This window comes from Lutjanus erythropterus, chromosome 12, assembly GCF_056507025.1.
Source record: "Lutjanus erythropterus isolate fLutEry1 chromosome 12, fLutEry1.hap2, whole genome shotgun sequence".
Taxonomy (NCBI): Eukaryota; Metazoa; Chordata; class Actinopteri; order Lutjaniformes; family Lutjanidae; genus Lutjanus; species Lutjanus erythropterus.
The window spans coordinates 6,118,001-6,141,011 of NC_139328.1; the positions used below are offsets into that span (position 1 = coordinate 6,118,001).

At 41.0% G+C, this 23,011-nt stretch overlaps 1 protein-coding gene across 2 annotated transcripts in view; it reads left to right on the forward strand.

Annotated features, from left to right (window-relative positions):
* The first annotated feature begins 4,319 nt into the window (after nucleotides 1–4,319).
* LOC146317472 (SPRY domain-containing SOCS box protein 4-like) overlaps nucleotides 4,320–23,011 on the forward strand; it is a 100,986-nt gene continuing 82,294 nt past the window's right edge. For both annotated transcript variants that reach the window (XM_084732867.1, XM_084732869.1), the window contains exon 1: nucleotides 4,320–4,508. The gene's annotated coding sequence lies outside the window, so the exon portion shown is untranslated. The remainder of the gene's footprint in view (nucleotides 4,509–23,011) is intronic.

Below are 23,011 nucleotides of genomic sequence, written 5' to 3' on the forward strand. Positions count from 1 at the left end.
ACTAAAATCATATCAGCTTTTTTTCTTCCTTTGTTTATTTATTTATTTATGTATATTTTTGTGCAGGTGTTTTCACTTTGTAGTCCTGAGGGTTAAAGGCATACTATGCAGGATTTCCTGCAAACAATATATAGACTCATAAAAAAAATAATCCTTGCAATCATCACTTATGACCCAGTAGAAATGTGTGGTGGTGACTGTATCTGTAGAAACCCTGCCCTCTGCCTGTATTTTCTTATTTTCTCATTTCTTGCTGTGTGCAGGAGGCTTTACCAACCCCAAACATCAATATTTGTTGACTTTCTGGTGAGTTTACAAACAGCAACTGACATGTCCTACCTTGAAAAAAGACCCTGTTATTTGGATGTTAGAAATGATTGATGAAAAATTGCAATATTTGACTTATATACTGTGCATAATAATCTTTCCTTTCAGTTTACAACATGTTAAATAGCTCAGAATGAAGAATCTCAGAAACTTACTGATGCTTCACATTCTTTCTTAGATTTGATGGAATTTTAACCATCTGTAACAAAATTTTTGTGCCAAAGTTGCTCATTATATAATTTTAAACAGACGTCTAAAAACAATATACTGAATGTGTATGAAACAAATGATCAGAGAGAGGAATTAGCACAGTAAGACAGGACAGGATGTGTAGGTTTTTCAGATTTCCATTTGTGCTCTTTTGTGTTGTGGAAATTTGGGCAAAAAATACAAACAAACAAACTGTTTGTATTTACCTACAATTACCACCAGGGGGAGACAAATAGCTCCTGATAGAATTGAGCATTGAGCAGTGCACAAATTCAAGTTTACTGAGTTCACTAATTCAGGTTTTCATCTCTCTAAATTACAATGAAGAAATGTCATAATATAAAAAAAATAAAAAGTTTTAATGAATTTAAATAAGGTGGGTATTTCCATTAAGCACGCACACACACACACACTAACAAAGGCCCACACAGTCACATCTTGCACACATCTTCATGATCATTTTCATGTTCAGACATTAGAGGCCAATAAAAGCATTGATTTCTATTTAGCTCTCTCTCTCTGGTTCACGTCTGATAACCTCCAGCAGAATGAATCAATGGATGAGGCTAAATGGAAATTGGAATAATCAGTCATCATACATGTCGTGGCTGAGATTTAGCCTATAATAAAAAAATGCCCATAAGATATTTAGAGCCCAAGCACCGATCTGTGAGGACCTTCCTGTAAACCAAAGATATATTTTTCTTTTTTTCTACCAAGCGAATCACGTTTTGAGGGGCCAACTGTGCTTGAAAACTCATCAAACCTGCCACAGGCATCAGTCGGGGCGAAAATTTACATCTGTAAATTTACATGCAGCCTCCATAGCATGTTTTACCTACATACATGGAAATTGGTATCATGCCCAGACGTAGAAAAAAAGCCTCTTGGAGCTCTAGCCAATCATCCATTTTGTAGTTTTTTAGTGTTAATTTTTGAATGTTTCCAGGCATTGTATTTTTTACAAACTCTTCCTACAGAATTCATCAGCTCTACTTCAGAACAAGTGTGTGTGATCTAGACTACATTATGGTCAAAAGTTACTAAAAGATTCAGCTATCATTAAAGGGTTCAATCTAGGCTTGGCATCAAATTTTGATGTTTTACCACGAAACAGGAAGCTGCTGTAACTTCAGTGTACTTTGTCCAATCTGCCCCAAACTTCACGTTTGATAAGAGGCACAGCCTGATGATATTCAGTCGTAGTCATAGCAACACTCACTCAGTTGTGGTCAGAAAAGCCCAAAGACCTTGATAAAGCTGTATTGTGAAGTTTATGACATTACACCAAACGTCATTTTAATCTCAGACACATTTTTATTCCCAGGTTTTCTCGGGTCCACCATGGAGTATCTGATCTTATTTCAGTCACATGCTTTTATCTTCGGCTTCTTTCCTCAAGCAACAGGACTGGGTTGGGGTCACCTGAAGTTTCTCTGCAGCTAATCTCAAGTACTACTGTACCGATCGTCTTAATTTTTTTCTCTGTACGTTCACGACTGCATGCTGAAGGACCTCTGTGATTCAGAAATCTTGAAACACCTTTAAGGAACTTTTTTGTGACTCCACACTGACGACAGCCGCGGCCACTGGAGTTATGTCATCACATGTTATCACATTCGTATGAACACGATATCTCAAGATCACACTGAGGGAATTTCCTCAAACTTTGCACAAATGAACTCTTCGAACTAATTAGATTATGGCGGATTAAGGTCAAAGAAAAGAAGAAAAGAAAATTCACACATATGCTTAATTGGTTGCTGTAAGTGCTGGAGAGTATTTACATTTGACTAGTTATGTAATTAAATTACAAAATAAATGTGATTGTAATCTTTAAAGGGCTGTCCACACCAAGAACTAAAAATCAGTCCTGCAATGCCACCTAGAAACAGGATGTGACAATGACCTCCTTCCTGCAGTGTCTAAAACATGTGAAAATTCAGAATCTTCGGGCCGGTTGTCATCCGGTTACAGAGCTGTAGCTGCCACACACCCCGACACGCATGGAGGTGCGAGGACCCGATCACTGCTGATTGCAGCTGTAATAGTTTATATTGATTCTGTAGTCCAACGGTTACGGTTGATCAGCACAAACAGCACACAGCTCGAAGCAAATCAATCAGTCCCACTTTGTTTAATTTAAACAAAATAGCCAGAATGTTAGAAATTACAGCTGATCAGTCCATTGGTCTTTTAGTTGTGTATTTGGATTGACTTCCACTTAAGAGCCCACTGATTTGATCAGTGATAAAGATTCTACTGGAAACCACAAACTGTGATGTTCACAAGAACAGAGAAATAAAACAGGGTGATAATGATACCTTCATGTGCTGTCGGAATTCTGTGGTTAGTAGTAAGGGAAAATTGCTTTTTACTGGAGGTGGTAAAATAAAGTAGATCAGATATTACACTATCTTTTATATATAATATATATGTAACATACATTGATGTACTTATATATAAAATAGTTTCGTCAGATTTTGTTTAAATTCTTTAAATGGTCCAGGTCAAGGTAACAGTTGCACAAAAAGCATAAACAGAAAATTTAACACTTTCTGAAGAAAATTAACATAAAAATTAATCATAAAAACTTACAGTTGAAATTTTTTAACTAATTGACAAACTGAAAGATGTTGAAGTTTCAGTGGCAGTTGAAATACAGTTACTGAAAGAAGTTGACTATGGCAGTTAAAACAAAAGTTAAAGTTGAAGTATCTATTTATTTCGGTGAAGCTCAAGCACTGAAAGGAGTTGTAATTGTCGAAAATGTTAGGTGACAAGTTGAGTGGTGTCAGTGACAGTTTCAGTGTGCCTAAAATCAGATAAACTAATCAAAAACTGAAGCAGTGAACTGTGTGTTAACGAGTCAGTGCTGAAAACTGGGTATCAACAATTCAGATATGAGCAGGAAGATAATAGTTAAGTTAATAGCTGTTAAAATAAAATCATAGAGAATATGAAAACATGTATGCAATATATTACATTTACTGAAAAACATCTGCAGAAATGTAACACATAAAATCATAAAAGAGATGATCACAATACAGTATATCCAACAAATTTACAAAAGTTAAGAAACACTGGGAGGCAGCTGTCGGACTCCAAATCAGCCATATTTTGCTTTTATTATCATTTCTATTAGTAGTAGCTGCCATAGTACTTGTTTAAATATTTTTTATTTATGTTTGAGAATGTGCATGTGTGTTTTTTCTGCTTATGTTTATTTCATTTAAATTTTTCCATGGACTTTTATTATTCACTATATTAAATGTTATCTTTAAGTGTCTCTTATCAGTTTAGTTTTTTTCTTTATAAAACACATTTCATACACAAAGGTAGTTTCAAGTTAAAATAACACAATTAAAAGGATCAAGATAAAGCAGATTAATCTATTAAAATAAGAGAGTAAAATAATTGAAAACTAAAACAAAATTTTTAAAGCAATAAAGAGATTGTTGTTGTTGTCGGGGATGGGAGGGTGGGTTTCTTTGAATGTTTCCTTCGCTTATTAAAAATAAACAAAAAGTTAAAAAAAAAAAATAGTAATAGTAGCAGTTATAGTATTAACAGCGAACATACAAACTTTACAAACATTAGTGTAGCAGTAGTAGTGTTATTATTTTTGTACTGCTTAATGAATTTTACAAAAGGAGTTTGAGTTCACGAGGAGCCCCTGAACGCACCATCCGAGCCTGAGCCAATAGCGACACAGTCGAATGCTGTGTTGTGGTGAAAGCGACCAATCAGCGGTCGCCGTGCGGAGTAAATGGACACTCAGCATCGGGACGCTGGCTGTCTGGATGTATCGAGCTGCTGTTTATCGCAACAAAGAAACCGTCGCTACACCGCCGAAACACATGTAACAGCGCTCGAGTAACGTTTCCGTCTCCAGCGGAGAAGAAGAGACGCCTCTGCTCCTCTGACCTCACAGAAAAGTGTCGTTTGGAGACGAGTTGACTTTCGGCTCGGTGAGTGTTTCTCTGTTTACACCGGACGAGCTGCTGACCACAGGATTTGGAGCACTAGGTTACGTGTGGTTGTAGGTCGGCGAGTAGGATGTTTTCCATTAAAAAAAAGTGTCTTCAGTCCACGTTGGACCGTTGACAACGACGGTTAACGTTGACAAACCAACTTATATTTCTATGCTTGTTAGTTTGTCGCCTCTTGCGGTGTTTTAGTGTGCAGAAGTTCTTTCAGCCAGCGTCAGAAATACTCACGCAGCGCACCTGAATGCAGCGTGAAATGGTCACTTCTGTGGTCAAACTGGGGTCACAGCATTTGTCATCTTGCATCCCACATAATGTGATGGAAGAGTTGACTGCATCTCTGCACTGACTGAATGTGATATGTCAGTGCATTCAGCGCCTCAGGGATGAGCAAAACCTGTCTGTTATCGATTGTTTGACTGTTTGTTTTGTGATCCTAATTTTCTTTTAGAGAAGAACTATACTAATCATTTCCAACCAATGAGTCAATCTCTTCATTTGTGACCCTTTGTCACACCTTGAAGGGTTCAGCCTTGAAGTGGGTCAGAAAGCTACTAGCCCAAAGTCGACATGTACTTGCCCCTGTGCATTTTTTACAGGTTGTCATTAAATAACAACAAGGACTAAAGTTAAATCTAGTGCTGAAAAGTCTATAAAATGTCAGAAAACAGCGACAAATGTCTATTCCAGGTTTTTTCATTCTCTTACACTCAAAGATAGACTGTTTATTATTATAATTAAAGAAGAAAAGCAGTTAATCTAGCAACTGAGAGGCTAAAAACAACTGTTTCTCATTTTGCATGAAAATTAGGTGCAATAATTATCAAAATAGTGTAATAGTTTAATTCTTTTTTTTTTTTTTTAACAAGTGAGTTGCCAGATTTACTTGCCGTGGGCAAGCAGGCAAGCCTTATTGTCAAGTTCAACAAGAACACAGATGTGTCATCCATGGATTGGATTGTTAAATTCAAAGAGTTTTTAGAGGTAAAATTCAATAGTATTTCACAGTAAAAGAGCAAGGATTAGAAACAAAAGTCAACACATCAACACTTTGTAAGCCAATCTGATTTATTTTGTATAAAACAAGTTGGACACTACTGGGTTAAATGAGCTGCTCTGTCAAAGCACCATCTAATCTTTGCATGACCATTTTTGGCCGTTTGTAGAAGTGTGAACATGCATAAAGCTCGGCTAGGCAGTTATTGTTGGTGCTGAAGTGTCAACTGTTTACACTTAATTTCCATATTCAGAGAATCGGTCAACTCAGTGGAGTGGGTGGATTCAGAGGACTGGACCCAGGCTACAAACGTTCCATAATAACCTTTATTCATGTAATTCAAATGATCTGACAGGAAAAAAACACTTCTGTGGTAATACCATTTTACACTAAGTTTAATGTTTATACGCAGGTTTCTTAAATGCAGCTCAACCCACTAAAATAGTAAGTAATAATACTTTTCTCCTGTTGAAAGTAGACAAGTTTGTCTTTCTGTTTTATTTTGTTTGTAGAGCAGAGAAAGTCTGTGTGTTCAGCTCTCAGTACTATTGTAGCTTCCAACTGAATCTCTGTAGCTTGAAGTTTAGTTTCTCTCCTACGTAACTGTTTGTACTTTCAGGTATTTGCTTTATTTTACTGTTTGTACTGTTAGCTACAGAGGAGTCATGTTACGTTAGTGCTGATGAAAACTCAACATTTCCTGATTTTTGCTGCTTTGAAGAACTTATAAGACGTTTGTTCACAGTTTTACAAGACGAGTGTGTAGCAGTGAAATGCACACCTTCAAGCAGGTGCAGACTCTGCCGTGCTGGGCAGATGCACAGGTCAAACTGATGCAGGTTTGGCTAGAACAAGTGTGTGGACAAAGGGCAAATGAGTCACAGTAGTTACTAACAGAGGCAGCAATCCAGAGTCATTTGACCCAGGAATGAAGGCTGATTGTAGCCTTTGCCACAGAAGACAAAAGCCAGGCGTTAGTGGGTGTTTGTGACTTTTTTGTCCAGTGTAAAAGGTGCTCAAGATATCTGACTGTTGAGTCTCATTCTCAAGATGTCAGTATGTGGCATTCAGGGAATGAGACTCAGCGATCAACCATTTTCAAGCTGCCAATCCAAGTCACAAGAAGAGCCACAGTTAGTTACTATCACACAGCAGTTGTCTGTGTATGTAAATGTAGAACTGGATTGCATTTTTGCAAAGTAACAAAGCATTTTCTTGCTGTATTCTATGTAATGTGAGTGATCAGTTCTCTCTGGCAACATCTTGACATTTATTCACCTAAGATGGGTAAAGTGTCAAAGATGTGAAGAAAATGGAGAGCAGGTGGTAAGAGCAGGGAGGGGATGAGAGGAAAGCGGAGTACAGACAGAGATGGAGTGCAAAAGAAGAGCAGTGGAGATGGGAGAAGGTACGGAGAGAGCAGGAAAGAGGATGAGGAGAGACGAGAAGGATGGGAGTGTAAGAAGATTAGGGGAGAGAACATAAAATGTAGAGAGAGAGCAGTGAAAACAGTGGGCTCTCACTCCCGCCTCATGTGTACCAGGTGCAGCATCGCTTCATTTGGTTTACTAACAAGTAGCCTAATGGGCAAAAAAATAAGTGTGTGTGCATGTGGGTGGGTGGAGTCTGCTGGTTGATGGATGATCTGTCGAGGTGAGGGTGGGGGGGGGGTGTTGGGCGAAGAGAGAGATGCAGGAGGTGTAAGGGATGGAGCATTGTAATGGTGACAGGGGGTCATTTATCTGTCTGCTCCATCTGACCAGCCGGTCACTACGGGAGATCAGGCTGCTCACCGGCATCTCCCCTCACCGGCTGTGTCTCTTTTTGTTGCCTTTCATCTTCGATCCATACGTCCCTTCCTCCCAGCTCTTCTTCTTCTGCTCCGTCCTTGGCGCTTCCCCTGGAATTCACGGCGACTTCATGTCAACCCACATTTCTGAATTTCTGTCCTCGCCCTCTCTGTGTCTGTTCTTCTTACCTGCCTCTTGACCTTCAACAAAGTGCACATGCTTCAGCTGCTTCAGACGCTTCACATCAACAGGACACGTCAAACTATTTTGCACTATTTTAACTGACATTTCAACTGCTGCCACTCTTCACATACCAGCTGACACTTCAACTATTTCCATCACACTTCTTTTAAACATTACACTTATCCATTACACTTCTTCTTTATATCTTCAGCTTCAGCTGAAATTTCAGTTTAAGCCTTCGCTGAGCCCCACCCCCCTTAGTTACTGTTGCTACACCTGTCAAGCTTTACATTCTCGCACTGCACATTAACAGTTTACAGTGATAACGGTAGATTTAAGATCCAAACTGGCAGTAAATTTTATAAAAACCAAGGTCTTGGACTCAACAGAGAAGTAAAAAAAAAAAGCAGCTTCTCATTTTCAACTGATGACCGTGGATTTCATCGACTATAATTATGACTCTCGCTGGCAGATTTCCTAAGTGTAGCTAGCTAATGTAAGCTAATGCTTAAACTCCTTGAGTCAACTGAGACGTTTGTCTCCAGCTGACTCTTTAATGTTTCCATCTGACACATTTTAAAACAAGAAACCTGTGAAAGGGTCTGTGGCTGCATAATATAAGCTACATCAAACACTGGTTGGATGGTGGAATACGACGTGTGTATACAAGAGACAACAGAAATACACTCTTGTGTTGTTGGAAAAGGAAGCGCAAGGATTGGATTGAAGAAGACCGATATAAGAGTGAAGTTAACCCAACTTAAACCTGAGAGAGCGAGCCACGGAGAAATGTGCAGCCATTGGCTCACTTTGATTCTGCACCAGCCCACACCCTCCTCTTCAAACCCCCCCATAACAAATCCCAGTGTAACCCCTGAGAACATTACTGCTGGTAGTAAGCTAGCTAGCTGTACAAGCTAACATTTGCAGCTTACATCAGGGCAGATAAAGACAGAAAAGTAGAATGTTTTTGAAAAGACGCCAGCGTCCAAACTCAAGACACAGCGAGTATCGCTCCTCTTAGAGCCCCATGCATGTCGCGTCAACATGGAGAGACAAGCAAAGCTTGAAAGGCTTGCTGTGTCTAGTTACAGTTACTCAGCTATGATTGGACAATTGGTGTTTGGAGGAGGGGCTTAGTGAAGGGTCACTTGCTTTCAACGGTTCAGATCAACTGACATTTTAACTGCATTCATCTTTGAGTTTTTACATGACAGTCCAGTGCTGAGGAGCTTTCAGTACTTGCTTGTTGATGTTTCAGCCATCATTAAATTTAAATGCTTTCAGTGAAGACACATCCTCTGATTTCAGCTGATTTGGGTTCCCACACTTACAGGCATTTAAAATATGCCTGTTTACACCTGCAGTTGTCAGCACAATCAAGCACACTTTAAATTTTCCTCATTAAATTGAGCCTTTTCCAGTACATTTCTCCCTCCTCTTTTGCTTGGCTTTCTCTCCCTCTTAATCTGTTTTCTTTCTGCCTTTCCTTCCTGCTCTTTCCCTCCCTTTTTAAAAATCTCCCCTTGTCCCCTTTATCCCTCCAGAGGGACTAATAAGCAGCATTATGAGTCAGTGTGAGGAGAGAGGCAGATGGGATTCAGCTCGTAGGCCAGATAAGGGTTTTTAACTCGGCTGTGTCTTATCACACCCTGTCACTGCTACTTAAACTGAACAGATACTGTCTGGCATTATGTACAGACTGGTAGAAATCCTCAAACTGAGATAGTGGAACTTCTGTCTGAAGCATGTTGGAGTAATCCTCGTGCAGAAGGGTGCCCGTGATGTCAGAGTGCTAATTTAAATGCAATGATGGGCGACTTTTTCAGGGAGTTCACAAAGGCGACAGCCGCCCAAGAGTTGACTCAGTATTATTGCGCATCAATTAATCAACATCTTGGTCGCAGAGCAGAATTTTAAATTAGATTTTGGGCCAGTTTTTTTTGCCAGTTTCCCGGACATATTGCTCATCTGCATTTTGCTCAGTGCCCAGTGTGTCACCGTGCGCATCGCTCTGTGACACACCGAGAGGCAGTTTGGTGACGAGTCAGACAACATTTTGTAGTCGGTGTGAGCTGCTTTCCATCAGCCATCATTATTTTTAATTACTTTATTTCCCCGCCTCTCCCACTGTGCTTGTTGTGCACCGCAGCAGAGTACCACGGGAAGCAGGCTTTAACAGGAAGCAGGCTCAAAGATCTGAACCTGTGAAGCCTCAAATTAGACTAAATCAAGGCACAAATAGATCACAGCCTTGTATTTATAATGGTGTGAGTCACATTTTGCCTAGCATGAGCAAAGTGCAGATTGACACCTTGAAATACTTTGAATCTATGTATCCAACTATGGTTGCAACTTATTTTCATGATTGATTAATCATTTATAATTTTGTTGTTTGTGAAAAATGTCCATTACAATTTTCCAGAGCTGAAATGTCATACTGAAATTTATTGTTTCGTCTGACAAACAGTCCAACAAGGTATTCAGTTAACTATTGTGTAAGACAAAGAAAAGCTGCAAATCCTCACATTTGTGAAGGTGTAATCAGTGACTATATGGCATTTTAAAGGACCGGTGCGTAAGATTTAGTAGCAGCAAGTGGTGAGCTTGCAGATGTTTGCAAGGCCATATCTAGTGCCAGTGTTTGGTTTATTATTTTGAGGTGACTGTACTTATGAATATTATAGTCCATTCTGTCATATTCTGCAGTAAATCTCTGTCACTCTTTCACACTAGTCCAATAACTTTCTATGAACTTTTCCTAAGTTTTCTGTAAAGAACTATGTTGCATGTTGAGAAATGGGAATATGCTCCATTTGTGTTGACTTGTATGCGAGCCTGTTTAACTTTTTTCCTTGTTCAGCCGACTTGCTTTGCCCTGATTAAAAGACTCTCTGGGTTATGCCAACAAGTATTTGGAATTAATTAAATGGAAATGTACCGATTGAACATTTAATCTTTTTTTCTCTATAATTAGTACGACATTGCAGGAGTTGCAGCTGTACTTTGTGTTTAACACTGATTGGCAAATGTTTGTACACCATGCTAAACTAAGCTGGTGAAAATAACATCATACCTGCAAAACATCAGCATGTTAGTGTTGTCATAATGAGCATGTTAGCATATTGATGTTAGAATTTAGCTCAATGCATCATTGTGCCTCAGTGCAGCCTCACAGAGGTGCTTGCGCGGCTGTTAAGTCTGCAACTAACAATTATCATCATAATCAATTAATCTGCTGATTATTTTCACGATTGATGTATTCATTGTTCAGTTCAGTTGTTTTCAAAGAGACTGTTGGTCTCCCTGCAGACGAAGCCTCTTCTTAGTTTACTTGCTTAAGTGTTGCTCAGTTCCTGGATGTCTGCCCCCCCCCCCCCCCCACTTTGAAAACCTCTGGTTTAGTCTATACAGTGTCAAAGACCCAACCCAAAGACTCTTCATGTATTTTCATAAATAACAAAGAAAGGCAGCAAACATTTGACATTTTTGCTTGAAAAATGGCTACCACAAGTAGCCAACTATCAGAATAGTCTGTGATTTATTTTCTTTTGATTGACTAATCCACTTATTGTTGACGCTTTAGAGTAATTTTCTATTGATAGGGTAATTGCTTCAGCTCAATAGATGGACAGATAGACAGACAGACAGACAGACAGATGCCTGAATGTCACTCTTTCTACCCATCTTTCTGTCTAGTTCATTATTGGTGTAGTCATTTATCTCTCCGTCCTTGGACAGCCATGTAAATGCATGTGTCTTACACTGGCAGATGGATTGGGAATGAATTTATATTCAGCAGCCTTTTGTTAAGTCGGTGATAGACTGCTGAGCTGACAAAAATGTACACACACACACACACACACACACACACACACACACATGCATATACACAAATACACAGATGTCACTCAAGGAAAACAGCACTCTCATGCCCTACTGCACTCTGAAGTCAATGACATCAGCTGCTGCAGAGAGGAACAAACAGGAAGATGACGTGTTCTTCTTGCCCTTGACAGGTGCTTAGTGTCTAAATGCAGTGTATAACCTGTGTGTGTGTGTGTGTGTGTGTGTGTGTGTGTGTGTGTGTGTAGGCTGTGTTCTGTGACCGCCAATGCACTGGTGACTCACAGAGGCCATTACAACGACAGGATAACTCAAGCAATAGTGCACTTTACAGTAATACGGGCAGATTTTCCTCCTGGTGCCTGCCAGTACAGTGAGTGGCAGAGATGAATCCGAAATGTCACGATGTTCCTGAAAATCAGCCGCTGCGTGCAACTTTGCTGGTGAGGCTGCTTGTGTTTTAGCTCGCTCATCGCTTTATCGGCAGGGCGAGGTTGATGCTCCCTGTCGTGTTGTTGTTGTTGTCATCCTGCGTGACACACGTCAGTTTGTTTAGGAAGGATCGCAGCAGTGAGTCATTAAAGGGATGCTTTGGATTATTTGAAGTGGGTTGCTTGAGGTATTTATCAATAGTTGGTGTATTTGCTGGACGCGCCCCCAGTTTAAAGAAGCAGAGAGGAGCACCAGCACGGAAGCTAAGCAATGTACTGCGGTGGACAGGGTCAGCAGCAAAAGGTATTTTAGCCCCCAGGTCCACCCTAAAAAAATCAATATATAGAAGTTTAAGTGTGCACTATATTCAGGATATTTTCACAGCTTAACTTACTTACCTTTTCTGACAGAAAAGGCCTAATATTGCTTTCTCCAAACCAACCAAATTCCATAGGAGAAATCAGCAATTTCACCTCACAGAACACAGGAGTTGCTGGTCTCCCTCTGCCTTGTTTTGGTGGTTTGTTTGTGTTATTGTGTGGCTTTGGTGAATCCAAACTATCCTTGTAAAACTCTGAAGTCAGACAATAACACTAACTAACTGATGGAAGCAGCAGTACACCAGCAACTCCTGTGTTCTGCCAGGTAGAATTATTGATTTTGAGTATGGAGCTTGGTTGATTTGGAGAGAGCAATATTTGGTTTGTATGATGGCAGTTTTCTGTAAAAGTATTCAAAATGTTCTAAATATAGTGGACACTTCTGTGTTGTCACTCCTTTCTGCTTCTTCAAACTGGGGATGTGGCGACGGCCATCTACTGTGGGTAATACACTGACTATCAGTAAGTACCTCATACAACCCCACATCAAATAATACAAACTATTCCTTTAAAGTCCTTCTCACAGGGAATACAGCCCGACCACGATCCAGCAATGGAGTTTGAGCCTTTTGGGAACAGGAAACATGAAATCATTAGCGTTGTGACAAACAGATCTGATTTGCGGCTAATATCCGCCCCTCGTAAACCCCGTCATCTCAGCTCATTTCACCTCGCTGTGGTCCCGTCTTGTCACGTATCGTTTGACTTCCCGTCGCTCCCAATCATCTTGTCTGACATCTTGTCTGATCTGATGGGAAGTTTGCTCCATCTTTTGGTTTTCTGAGTAAAGAGAGGCTGCATGGAGGGAGTGGCGGTGTGCTCATTTACATATAAATGACAGCGGCGTCTGAGGTGCGGGGCTCTTGCTCATTTGTCATTTTGAGGTGAATCAGTGACCACGCGTTTGTGTGTGTTGTCCGTAATATTAAAAAGTTTCTTTTCTCTTTTCTGTGTGTGTGTGTCAGTGCAGCGTCATAATGTGTCAGTGTCAGGACAATCAGCTGTGAATCAGCGGCCTCGTGCCGCAGTCTGGCCGTGATTTCATGGCTTCTATGAGACTATCTGATGGCTTTTCCAGTCGGATAAAATCAATTGACTCATCCTGGAACGTAAAGCAGGCATGTGATCATTTTGGCTCCAGAGAAAGACTTCAGATGATTGTGAGAAAATGCGATTGAAAGAAAACTAACAGGGTGTATTAACTGCTGTGATATGCTCTTGGTGAACAAGAAATGGTCGGATGTTGCATCATTTTTTTTTGTTTTACTAAAAGGAAAAACAATAGAATCTCCTGCCAGAGACTCTCTTTAAAAAAAAAAAAAAAAAAAAAAAGCCTTGAAGTCTTCTCACGTCTCATCTCTGAGTGTCTTTGTAACAGGAATCCTGGCTGGCTTCTCCAGCTATTTACTTATAAACCCAAAAATAGACCAGACGGCACTCTGAGGCCTGGTTACCACACATCATATTCGCACTAATATTAGATGTGATATTAGATTTGTCCTCAGGCTTTTAAAGGAATGGGATGAACCCAGTGCTGCGATGCTTGTGGGAAACAATGACATTTTTTTTTTCTGTAAGATAGCCTTTGGGCTGGGAAGCATGACCAAAATATCTGTAGCACACTAAGTAATTAAATGTTAATATAGATACCATCAAGGCCTGCTGATGAGTAGGAATTACATGATCATGTTTTGAATATGCTACACCTGTAAAACATAAGAGAACAATCCTGCTTTTTGTGAAGTAAGCTTTTTTTCTATTCTCGCTGAGGGTTAGATGAGAAAATCAATACCATCCTCATGTCTGTATGTGAAGCTACTGCCAACAGCCAGTTAGCTTAGCTTGGAGACTGCTAGCCTGAGGTTCACAAGTACTGGTGAAGCTGGACACACACTGTAAGATTTTTGAGCTGCACAACTGTGAAGAATCAGACAAAATTTCAGCTTTGTTGGGAGTCATTTTCTATGCAGCGAGGACAAATCAGCTGCTCTCGAATGGCCGTTGGACATTGTGATGAATTTCTGGTGTATCGGACATTTTGGTCGTCTGTCGTCAGGTTCTGGCACAATTGAAGTAGAGCCACGAGTCTGTTCCCCAGCGCCAGGGCCTTTTTAGCACCTATGCGAAAAGAGCATCTGAAAGTGCCATGGTGACACGATGCATCATGTGGACAGTTAATATGGACAGTAAAACGCAGCTAACTTACCTCCTATTCTCTCTGAAAAGCCACCCAGCCACCTGTTTGAGCACACAGGATGCATCAAGGCAGCATGTTTCCACCCATTATTTCTAGAAAACAAACTTCTACCTGACTCGGAGCGTTCAAACAAAACTTTACAGTTTAATTATATAGCACAGTGTTGAGCCAAAATGCTGTCCAGTTGAGGCAGGTGGGCTCATGTCTGCCTTCAATGTAGGTGAAACAACATTTCTAAAATTGCACAGTGCCCAACTTAAGCAGATTCTCTTACCTTCATACAGAGCCAGGATTTTCCAGTCTTTATGCTAATTGAGCTAAGCAAGTAAGCTTAACGTCCCCAAAATGTCAAACTCTTCCTTTAAGGCCTCGGTGTGTGTCAAGTGAGGTCGCCGTCGGATTGTCAAATAACGTCTGAAGCGCCCTTTCTGACAGGGTAATTGGGGCGGCTGTGTACGACAGTTTCTGAAACTTTCCACAGAAACAACCTCTCCTACTTGGCGCAGCTTTTGGCCAGTTGTGTGCATTTGTAAATGTAGTCAGAACTCCTCTCTGAAGTTCTCCTCTATAATTTCTTCCATCACTTTTCGTGTGAATAATAGAGGGCAACATCATAAATGCCTTCGACGTCTGAATATGCACACCTTTACCCTCATCTCTGTGGTTCATTGCATCTTAACAGCCTCTATGAAGGTGTTTTTTCCACCCTACCGAAACAGATATAAATGCTAATGACTTCAGACTTGGGTGCATGATTCGTCATACAAACTAGTTTGTTTGAGAGCTTCACCATTAGCCCTCATCATGTGCATGTTGTTTTGTTTTGAATATAGATTTAGAATAAAAAGTAGTTTTTTTAGTGGCCCATTCACTAGATCATCTGGGGAAAAGCTTTTCATCAACCTACCTGCATGAGCCAAATTAGATCAGTCACTTGTGCATCGACTCCTGATGTCGGCCTTGGTACATTGTTGGTTTATCGCCCAGCTCCACTTGGCAGATACCTCGAGCCAAATGGGAATAAACTGAGCAAATCTGTTTTTTGTTTTTTTTTTCCAAGTCATCACAAAAGCAAGTGCTGCCATAACTGATTATTGATTTCAACTCCTTGGACTGTTGAGTCCAGCGATTTCTGTCCACAGCTGTCAAGGAGAATTGCCACTGTGGCACTACAGCTCCATATATCCAGCCTCTTATTATCACATCATAAAACAGCATCCTTCATGCCTGAAGTGAGCTCTCTATATCAATTTAAGCAACTTTTTAGTGCAGCAAATGCAAAAAAACCCGCAGGAAAGTTTTGTTTGTATTGACATGGTGCTGCAGAAACAAAAAATACACAAAAATAATAAAAATATGTTGACATAAAACAGTAAAATCCCTTGCCAGCGAATCATATGACTAGAAATAGTCTCTAGCTTCTCTGGCTTGGATGGCAGAACTGCACGACACTGTGTTGATATTTCTGCTAATACTGTGGGACAGCCTGTGTTTAAAAAAAAAAAAGTGTGAGGGCATTTCCTTCTCTGCCTCCCACTCTCTCCTTCTTTTTCTCTCTTTGTCTCTCTCCGTCTATTTTCTGGCCATAATTACAGAGCTCATGAAAGCGTTTAGAGTCTCATGAATATTTAGGTCTTGGAGGGGAAGTGTCAGGGGAGACCCATGTGTGGCTGGCCTGCCCTAATTATGGAGATAGGCCTCCACACCCACACACACCCACACACACACACACACACACACACACACACACACACACACACACACACACACGCTTAAAATGAGGGAGGAAGGAGAGAAAATGATCAAAAGCCGCCAATTTGGGAAAAGTTAATATAGGCTTAAACAAAGGTACAAGCACTGGTGCATGTGTACACACGCACACACTGTAAAAAAATTATGCTCATTTAATGGAATCAGCTAACCTTTCTTCATTTAAATAAGAAATTAAAATGTCTAGTATTAATTTACTTATAAGCACAAGCTTTTCTAACTTGAAGTCTTGTGATGAGTTGGATGAATGTACTTCACAGCAGCCATTCTGAGGTGGGCCTCTGAGCGCCATCTAGTGGACAGCAGAGTAGAGTTGGTTTGTGTCCAGCGGTAGAAATTTGTCAAATCCAGTTCACACTGCGGGAGCTGTTTTTGCACCGTCTTGTGCGATTATGGCGTGATCTTGCAGGACCTCGTGACTCCAGATTTTGGCTGCTGGGCCGCTCAACACGTTCTTATGTGAAGCAAGAGCAGCAGTTGGTGGCAGCAATGCATCTCTAACCAGTTGATTCCACCAAGCATGGCACGTCTGCGCCACGGTTCTGATCCGTCCTCCGCATGGCTGCAAGCCCCTTCAGGCTACGTGGTTAAATAGATTTTTTTCTGTCTGTCTTGATAATTGTGATTCTGCACAGGGTCTTTTATTTACTGGATTCTCTTTGCCTTTTCTGTGTCTGACTTCCTGCCCGTTCGATCTGCTCTGTGCTGATAGACGCGGCATCCGTCAAAAATAGACTTGGCGAGTATTTGAAGCCGAGGGGCTGCTGGAGGAATCGCAAGCACCGTCTAGAATGGCTGAGGATCGCTCCGGCTGCCGTGGCGCGGCCGTAATGTGACGCAGCCGTGCCTGGTGGAAATCAGTCGTAACAGAGGAAGAGAGTGACAAGAAAACATGAAGGAGCAGAGTGAAATTGCAAATGCAGAACAGGCAGCATCTCCACAGAGCAGGTCCTAACCAGGCTGATATTTATTTGCACCTGTTAACCGTAAAGCCAGTTTAAAACAATCATATCAGATCATTTGAAACCTTATACATACATTTTTATTTTACTGTAATACTGGTCAGTGTGACTGAAGAGTTTATTTGACTAAAATTACCCCAACTTGTCTTTTCAAAGCCAGTTAACGTAAAATTTGAAGGCAGCTCAAACTTTTTAAAGTTAAAACAGATTTTAACAGTTTATTTTTACAGTGCACACACACATACACACAGCAGGGAGATAATAATAGCACAGCTGGTTGTGGCTTGCAGCTGGTTCTTTCGGCTTGCTGTTATTTAGTAGTGAGCTAATGATGGACATGAGTCTGCGTGGCAGATTAGTCAAGCGGACTTGGGGATGGGTTTTTTGATGTCATGTCATGCAAAGTCATAGCAGAGATGAACAGAAGTGTGACTCATTGACTCTATGATGGACACCATTGAGTCAAGAGGAGACAGGAGGGGGGGAGTCATGCTTTTTGGCTGGAGAAAGCTGCAGAGGAAGGAAGGAAGGGGGTGCATGAACAAAACTATGCATGAAGGCAAAATTAATTCATTAAATAGAGCTAAAAGAAGGATGGAAGCAGAAGGAGCAAGGAAGGAGGAGGATAGGAAGTTGGGGGGAGGAATAAAAGGCGGTGGAGGGAAAAATGGATGGAGTGAGAGTACGAGAAGGTGGGCGAACCGAGAGATGAAAGCGGAAGTTGAGATGAGTGTGAGTGAGAGAAAAGGATGGGTGAAAAGAAAGTGAGAAAAAAGCAAAGGAGAGAGATGGGGAGGTGAGAGGTTTGCGTTTGGGAGACGGCTCGTATTGTAATGAGTCATTTCAGAGAGGGAGGCTGGTGAAGGATGGAGGTGAGAAGAGAGGAGACAGGTGTAAGGAAAGGTGGGAGAAAGACAAGTGACCTGAACAGCATGTAAGGAGGATAGGAGAAGAAGAGGGAGTGAATTGGAGTGTGTCGCTGCAGATGGTAATGTCTCTGCAAAGGTGAGAAGTGAGGGTGGTGAATTTAAACACAACAGTCGCATGTTTAGTCTCGGAATAGAAAATAGCATGATAGTATAAATGATTCATCGGTACAGGTAGTTCAATGTATGCAGTGTTTTATAAATTCATAATTCATAGAGGTGAAGAGTTAAAAAAGATCCCTCAGGCTACCATTCACATTAGCATTTATTACTGCGAGATCAGAGCAGAGTTGGCCTCAGACACTGCGTCACCGAATCACATAAACGTACAGATGGGTGATAAAGTAAAGGACAAACCATCGAAAAGTGTCTGAGTAAGGAGTTGTGAACAGTTTCGGAGCTCCTTGTCATCGATTCTCCGAGGGTGAGGGACGAGCATCATTCTTTCAAATGTTATTCCCTCGCTGGGTGACTCAGTCCAAAATATCCCACAGGTGCTGGACTGAATCGAGGTCCGGTGACTGTGAAGGTCAGAGCACATGATTCAGATTATTTTCATACTCGTCCAACCGTTCAGTGACCTCTTGTGCATTGTATGGGAACATCTGCATCCGAGATATGAGATGGAATATTAAAGCCGCTGTGTGTCACAAGTGAAAATGTCAGCTTTGGCTCCCGTAGTGATTATGGATGCAGGTTCGTTCCGTTCCTATAAAAGCTGCTCGGTGGTGCCTGAAGCCGAAAAAGAAGGTGGACGATTTGAATCCTCAGTCAGAGGCTCCTCAGTTGACTGAGAATCTCCAACTTCAGCTGCTGTTTTTCTTAAGGGTTGCAATTCACGATTATTTTCATCGTCAGTTCGTCTTTTGATTACTTTCTTGATTCATTGATTAAGTCTGTGTGCTCCAAATGTTTGGAGCTATTCTTTAAGACTTTCCTGTAATTATCATTTTTATTATCAGTCAACCTGTGACGTGCACAGTGACCTGGAAGGAAAAACACAATGGGCCAACATGGCGGCTCACACCGGACTCTCTGTAGAGACGCAGCACAAATTTCCCTCTGCTTCAAGCCACGAATATTTGGATCACATCTCCATTACTGTAAAACAAAGATCAAGATCAAACTACAAGTTTTGGGTACTTGTGATCAATTTACAGTACCTGCTGCCATATTTGAGTCACTAAAGTTGCCACCAGAGCTCCACTTTGGCGATGTTTACATCTATATTCCTCACCTTACACTGCCAATCTGGATGAAAGTGTACAAAGTTATATGCATTTTTTATCTGGATGGGTCAGTAATGCTGCTGTTTGAGAGGCTGAGGATTAGAAATTCTTTGTTAGTTAGTTTCAGAGTCATTGTGGTCAGTGTTGTAGGGCAGTAGATTAACATAATAAAACGTGACATAAGTCTCATCAAAACTTTAGTAATGTGTTCACTGTAACTACGTGTGTCCTCTGACGGCTGACCTCCCCGGGGGGACCGACGCATGTTTAACGGCACAAATCTATTATCTCCCCCTTTCTGGGTCTTCTTTGTTGGACAGGATTCTGCAGAAACACAGCCCAGGCTTGTCTCCTCATTGTTTAGTGCATCCGATTGCACAACAATTACGCGAGACAATGGAGGCTGTTCAGTTCGTAAGCTGGCGGGCAGCGGAAGACGGCATTGTTTTGCCCTCCGAGGGGGCGTTCCCATACGGATGAGACGACACGTGAAAACTATGAATTGTTGATTAGTCGTTTGGTCCAGAAAATGTCAATCAGTGTTTCTCAAAGCTCAAGATGACGTCCTCAAATGTTTTGTCTTGTCCTCAACCCAGAGACATTCAGGTTTCTGTCAGAGAGGAGCAAAAACACCAGAAAATACTGACATTTAAGACATTTTATTTCTTAGAAGATGACTCAAACTGTGTAATTGATTATCCAAATGTCAATAATTGATTAACTGTTGCAGCTCAAGTTTTTTTTGTTTTTTTTGTCAGTCAGTGTACATTGGCTGCCTGGAGGCTTGCTGTGATGGTATCAAAATCAGGATTATTTCCTTAAAAATCTTAAAATATCTGTCTCTTTCTGGAGCCGAAATATTATGGATGTGAAATATTATTTCACTGGATGATAATAGTGCCTAATTATCCTAATATCCAGCAGAAATCAAGATAATAAATGGCTACATTCTCAAACATGATATAGAAGATAGATTTACTTGTTCAGGAAAGTGAATTTAAAGTCTGAATGAGTTTTTTATTTTTATATTAAACATCCTCTTGCTCATTCAGAGCTCAACTGTCTCGCCGCTGTTAAATATCCGCGTCGGACCGGGAAGTTCTGTTGTCCGTTTGCCGTTGGAGCGCTGCGGTCACGACAGGAGATCAGGCTCGTCTCACCGCCACCATGTGTGAGCTTTCATCAGGCCACTTCACAGCCCTGTGAGCGGAAACCAGACCACCACCACATGCTGTGAAGGCACGCTGCTGCCGCCGCCGCACAGACAGTGACACACACACACACACACACACATACGGGTACGATTATGAACTCAAAGACACACAAACACACATGTCAGCACCACTTACAACAGACCACAGTTTGATGAGGTGTGTCACCAGTCTGAGAGGACTGGAGACCACTCTGCTGTGTGTGTGTGTGTGTGTGTGTGTGTGTGTGTGTGTGTGTGTGTGTGTGTGTGTGTGTGTGTGAGGGAGAGAATTGGTTAGAAGTTAGTAATCACTTAATCACATAAAGGCAATCACTGTGCATCAGCCGACTGACTGGACGGCTTTAATGTCATTCAGCAGCTGTGTGTTTATGAATATTTATGTGTGTGTGTTGAGCCGCCAATGGGAGGAAGGAAATAATGTATTTATTTATACGTTCTACTTAATGTTTATTTATATATGTTGTACATTAGCTGAGAGTTTAAACGAATAAACCATTCACATGTAGCCTGAAGTCAGTCAGAAATTGTTTTAGAGTGTCCTCAGGGTCGTGTCTCCTGATTTCATTTTGTTATTCCAAATGTGATGGAGCGGTTTTGACACTGTTTTCCCATATTTTTGGTCCTGAGTTGGTGGATATCAGTGAACCTAGAGAGTGAAAAGTAGTAGTTATGATCAAAATGTCAACCAGTACTTGTCAAAAATATCCAACCCCCGTCTCTTTCTCTCACACACACAAAGAACAATTTAAGCTGGCGGTGGAGTTAAAAGGAAATGGAAATTGGCACGTTCTCACGGGCAATAAATTCGGGAAAAACAAGCCCTGCACTGGGCTTTGATTGCCACAGTGTGTGCAGGACTCCTGTCAAAACTTCACGCGAGCGCAACTAGTGTCTCTTCCTACCTGCAGTTTATATTTTTTCATCATTTAGCTAGATGGAGCAGTTTTGTGAGCCAAAATAACCCATTTAATGTGACTTGGAAAGACATCCATCCTCTTAACTAGGCCCCATGAATGCACAAAAAAAGAGACTGATTTTGTTTTTTACTTCACAGAGCTTTATTTTTTTTCACGCTGCCCAGTAAAAACATTTTAGAAGCCACAGTCAACTAAACTGCAGATAATGATGCCTGTACTGCCGTAGCCACTGACTAATCCACTGGCTCATTAAACCTACAATAACTTGGGAGCCACTGCTGATATATAAGGAGCTTGATAGCAAATAGCTTCTTATTTATGCATCCATCAGTTATGGAGCAACAGTATCATTCATGTGGAGTTGTATTTGTGTCCACATGATTAATATAAGTCCAATATTCACACTCTGTTTTTGTTCTCCACCAACTCCTGAAGGAAACATCTGCCTCTTTATCTGCCAAATACTAGTATATATAGTGCTAAGTAAAGCCCCTGTCATAAGGCCTTTTCAAGGCAGGAATATTCTGCCTTTGTTCCACCTCGCGTCAGTTTTGTTCTGCCTCTGATCAGCCAAGGCAGGCAGTAACAGAGCCAGAACAGAGCCAGTTTGATGCCTGTGTGAAAGGGTAAGCCGGCATGGCGAGAGAGGATGCTGTTAAATTACACGTTCACTGCTGTTTGTTATTGTGTTTGTTAATTACATACTGTACATACTGTTTTAAGCAGAGAGAGAGGCGAGTGGACGCTTTTTACAGCGCTGACACAGAGCTGTATGCACTAAGCAGACACGCTCAGACCGACAGGAAGTGAGAAATCCTCCCCATAGGTCATCACACAAGGCAAACGTTTTAACTAATCTGTAGCAGAAGAAACAACAGCCTCTTTATCCAGAAAGACATAAAAATACTGTTGTGTTAAGGCACCTCTTTTGGTTCTGCGATGCCAGCACGCTGTGTGAAAGGACACGCTGGGGCGGCTTTGTGCCGACGCGTCTTGATTCAATGTAAATACACAAACCCTGCTTAAAGGCGAGCCTTGGTTGCGGCGATATTGCGGCATCTCTGTGTAAAAAGGGCTTATCTGTGTTTGCCTGTTGTTGTTTCAGAGCAGAAAAGCAGCTGCAGGGATCTGCAGAGTTCAATTCTCAGTGGGTGCGTCACTATGAGCCGACCTTTTCCCATAATGTGGTGCTTTTTTTTTTTTTTAGTACAAAAACATTGCTTTAAAGAACAAAAGCAGGTTAGTACCTGTACACTGCACCTTTCAGGTAGTTTAGGGTAGAACCTGACTGATACTGGATTCTTTGAAGCTGTTACTGATACAGAGTTGATTGAAATTTGATTTGATAAATCCTTGTTTAACACAAACACTTAACAGAAACATAACATTTTAAAATAATTCATTTAAATGTAGTTATTACTGAAGACTAAAGACTAAATTGAGCAGCACAAAAAATGTAATCGTGCCAGTGTTTCTAAATGACCTGAAACCTCAGTTATCCTTGACATTTCTGTATTACATCTGCTTACTTCTTATTGGCTGACATTTTCACTTTGATGCACGATGAGTGTCAATGGTAAAATTGGTATTATTATTTATTATTACAATAATAACAATAATTGATTATAATAATATCTGATTTA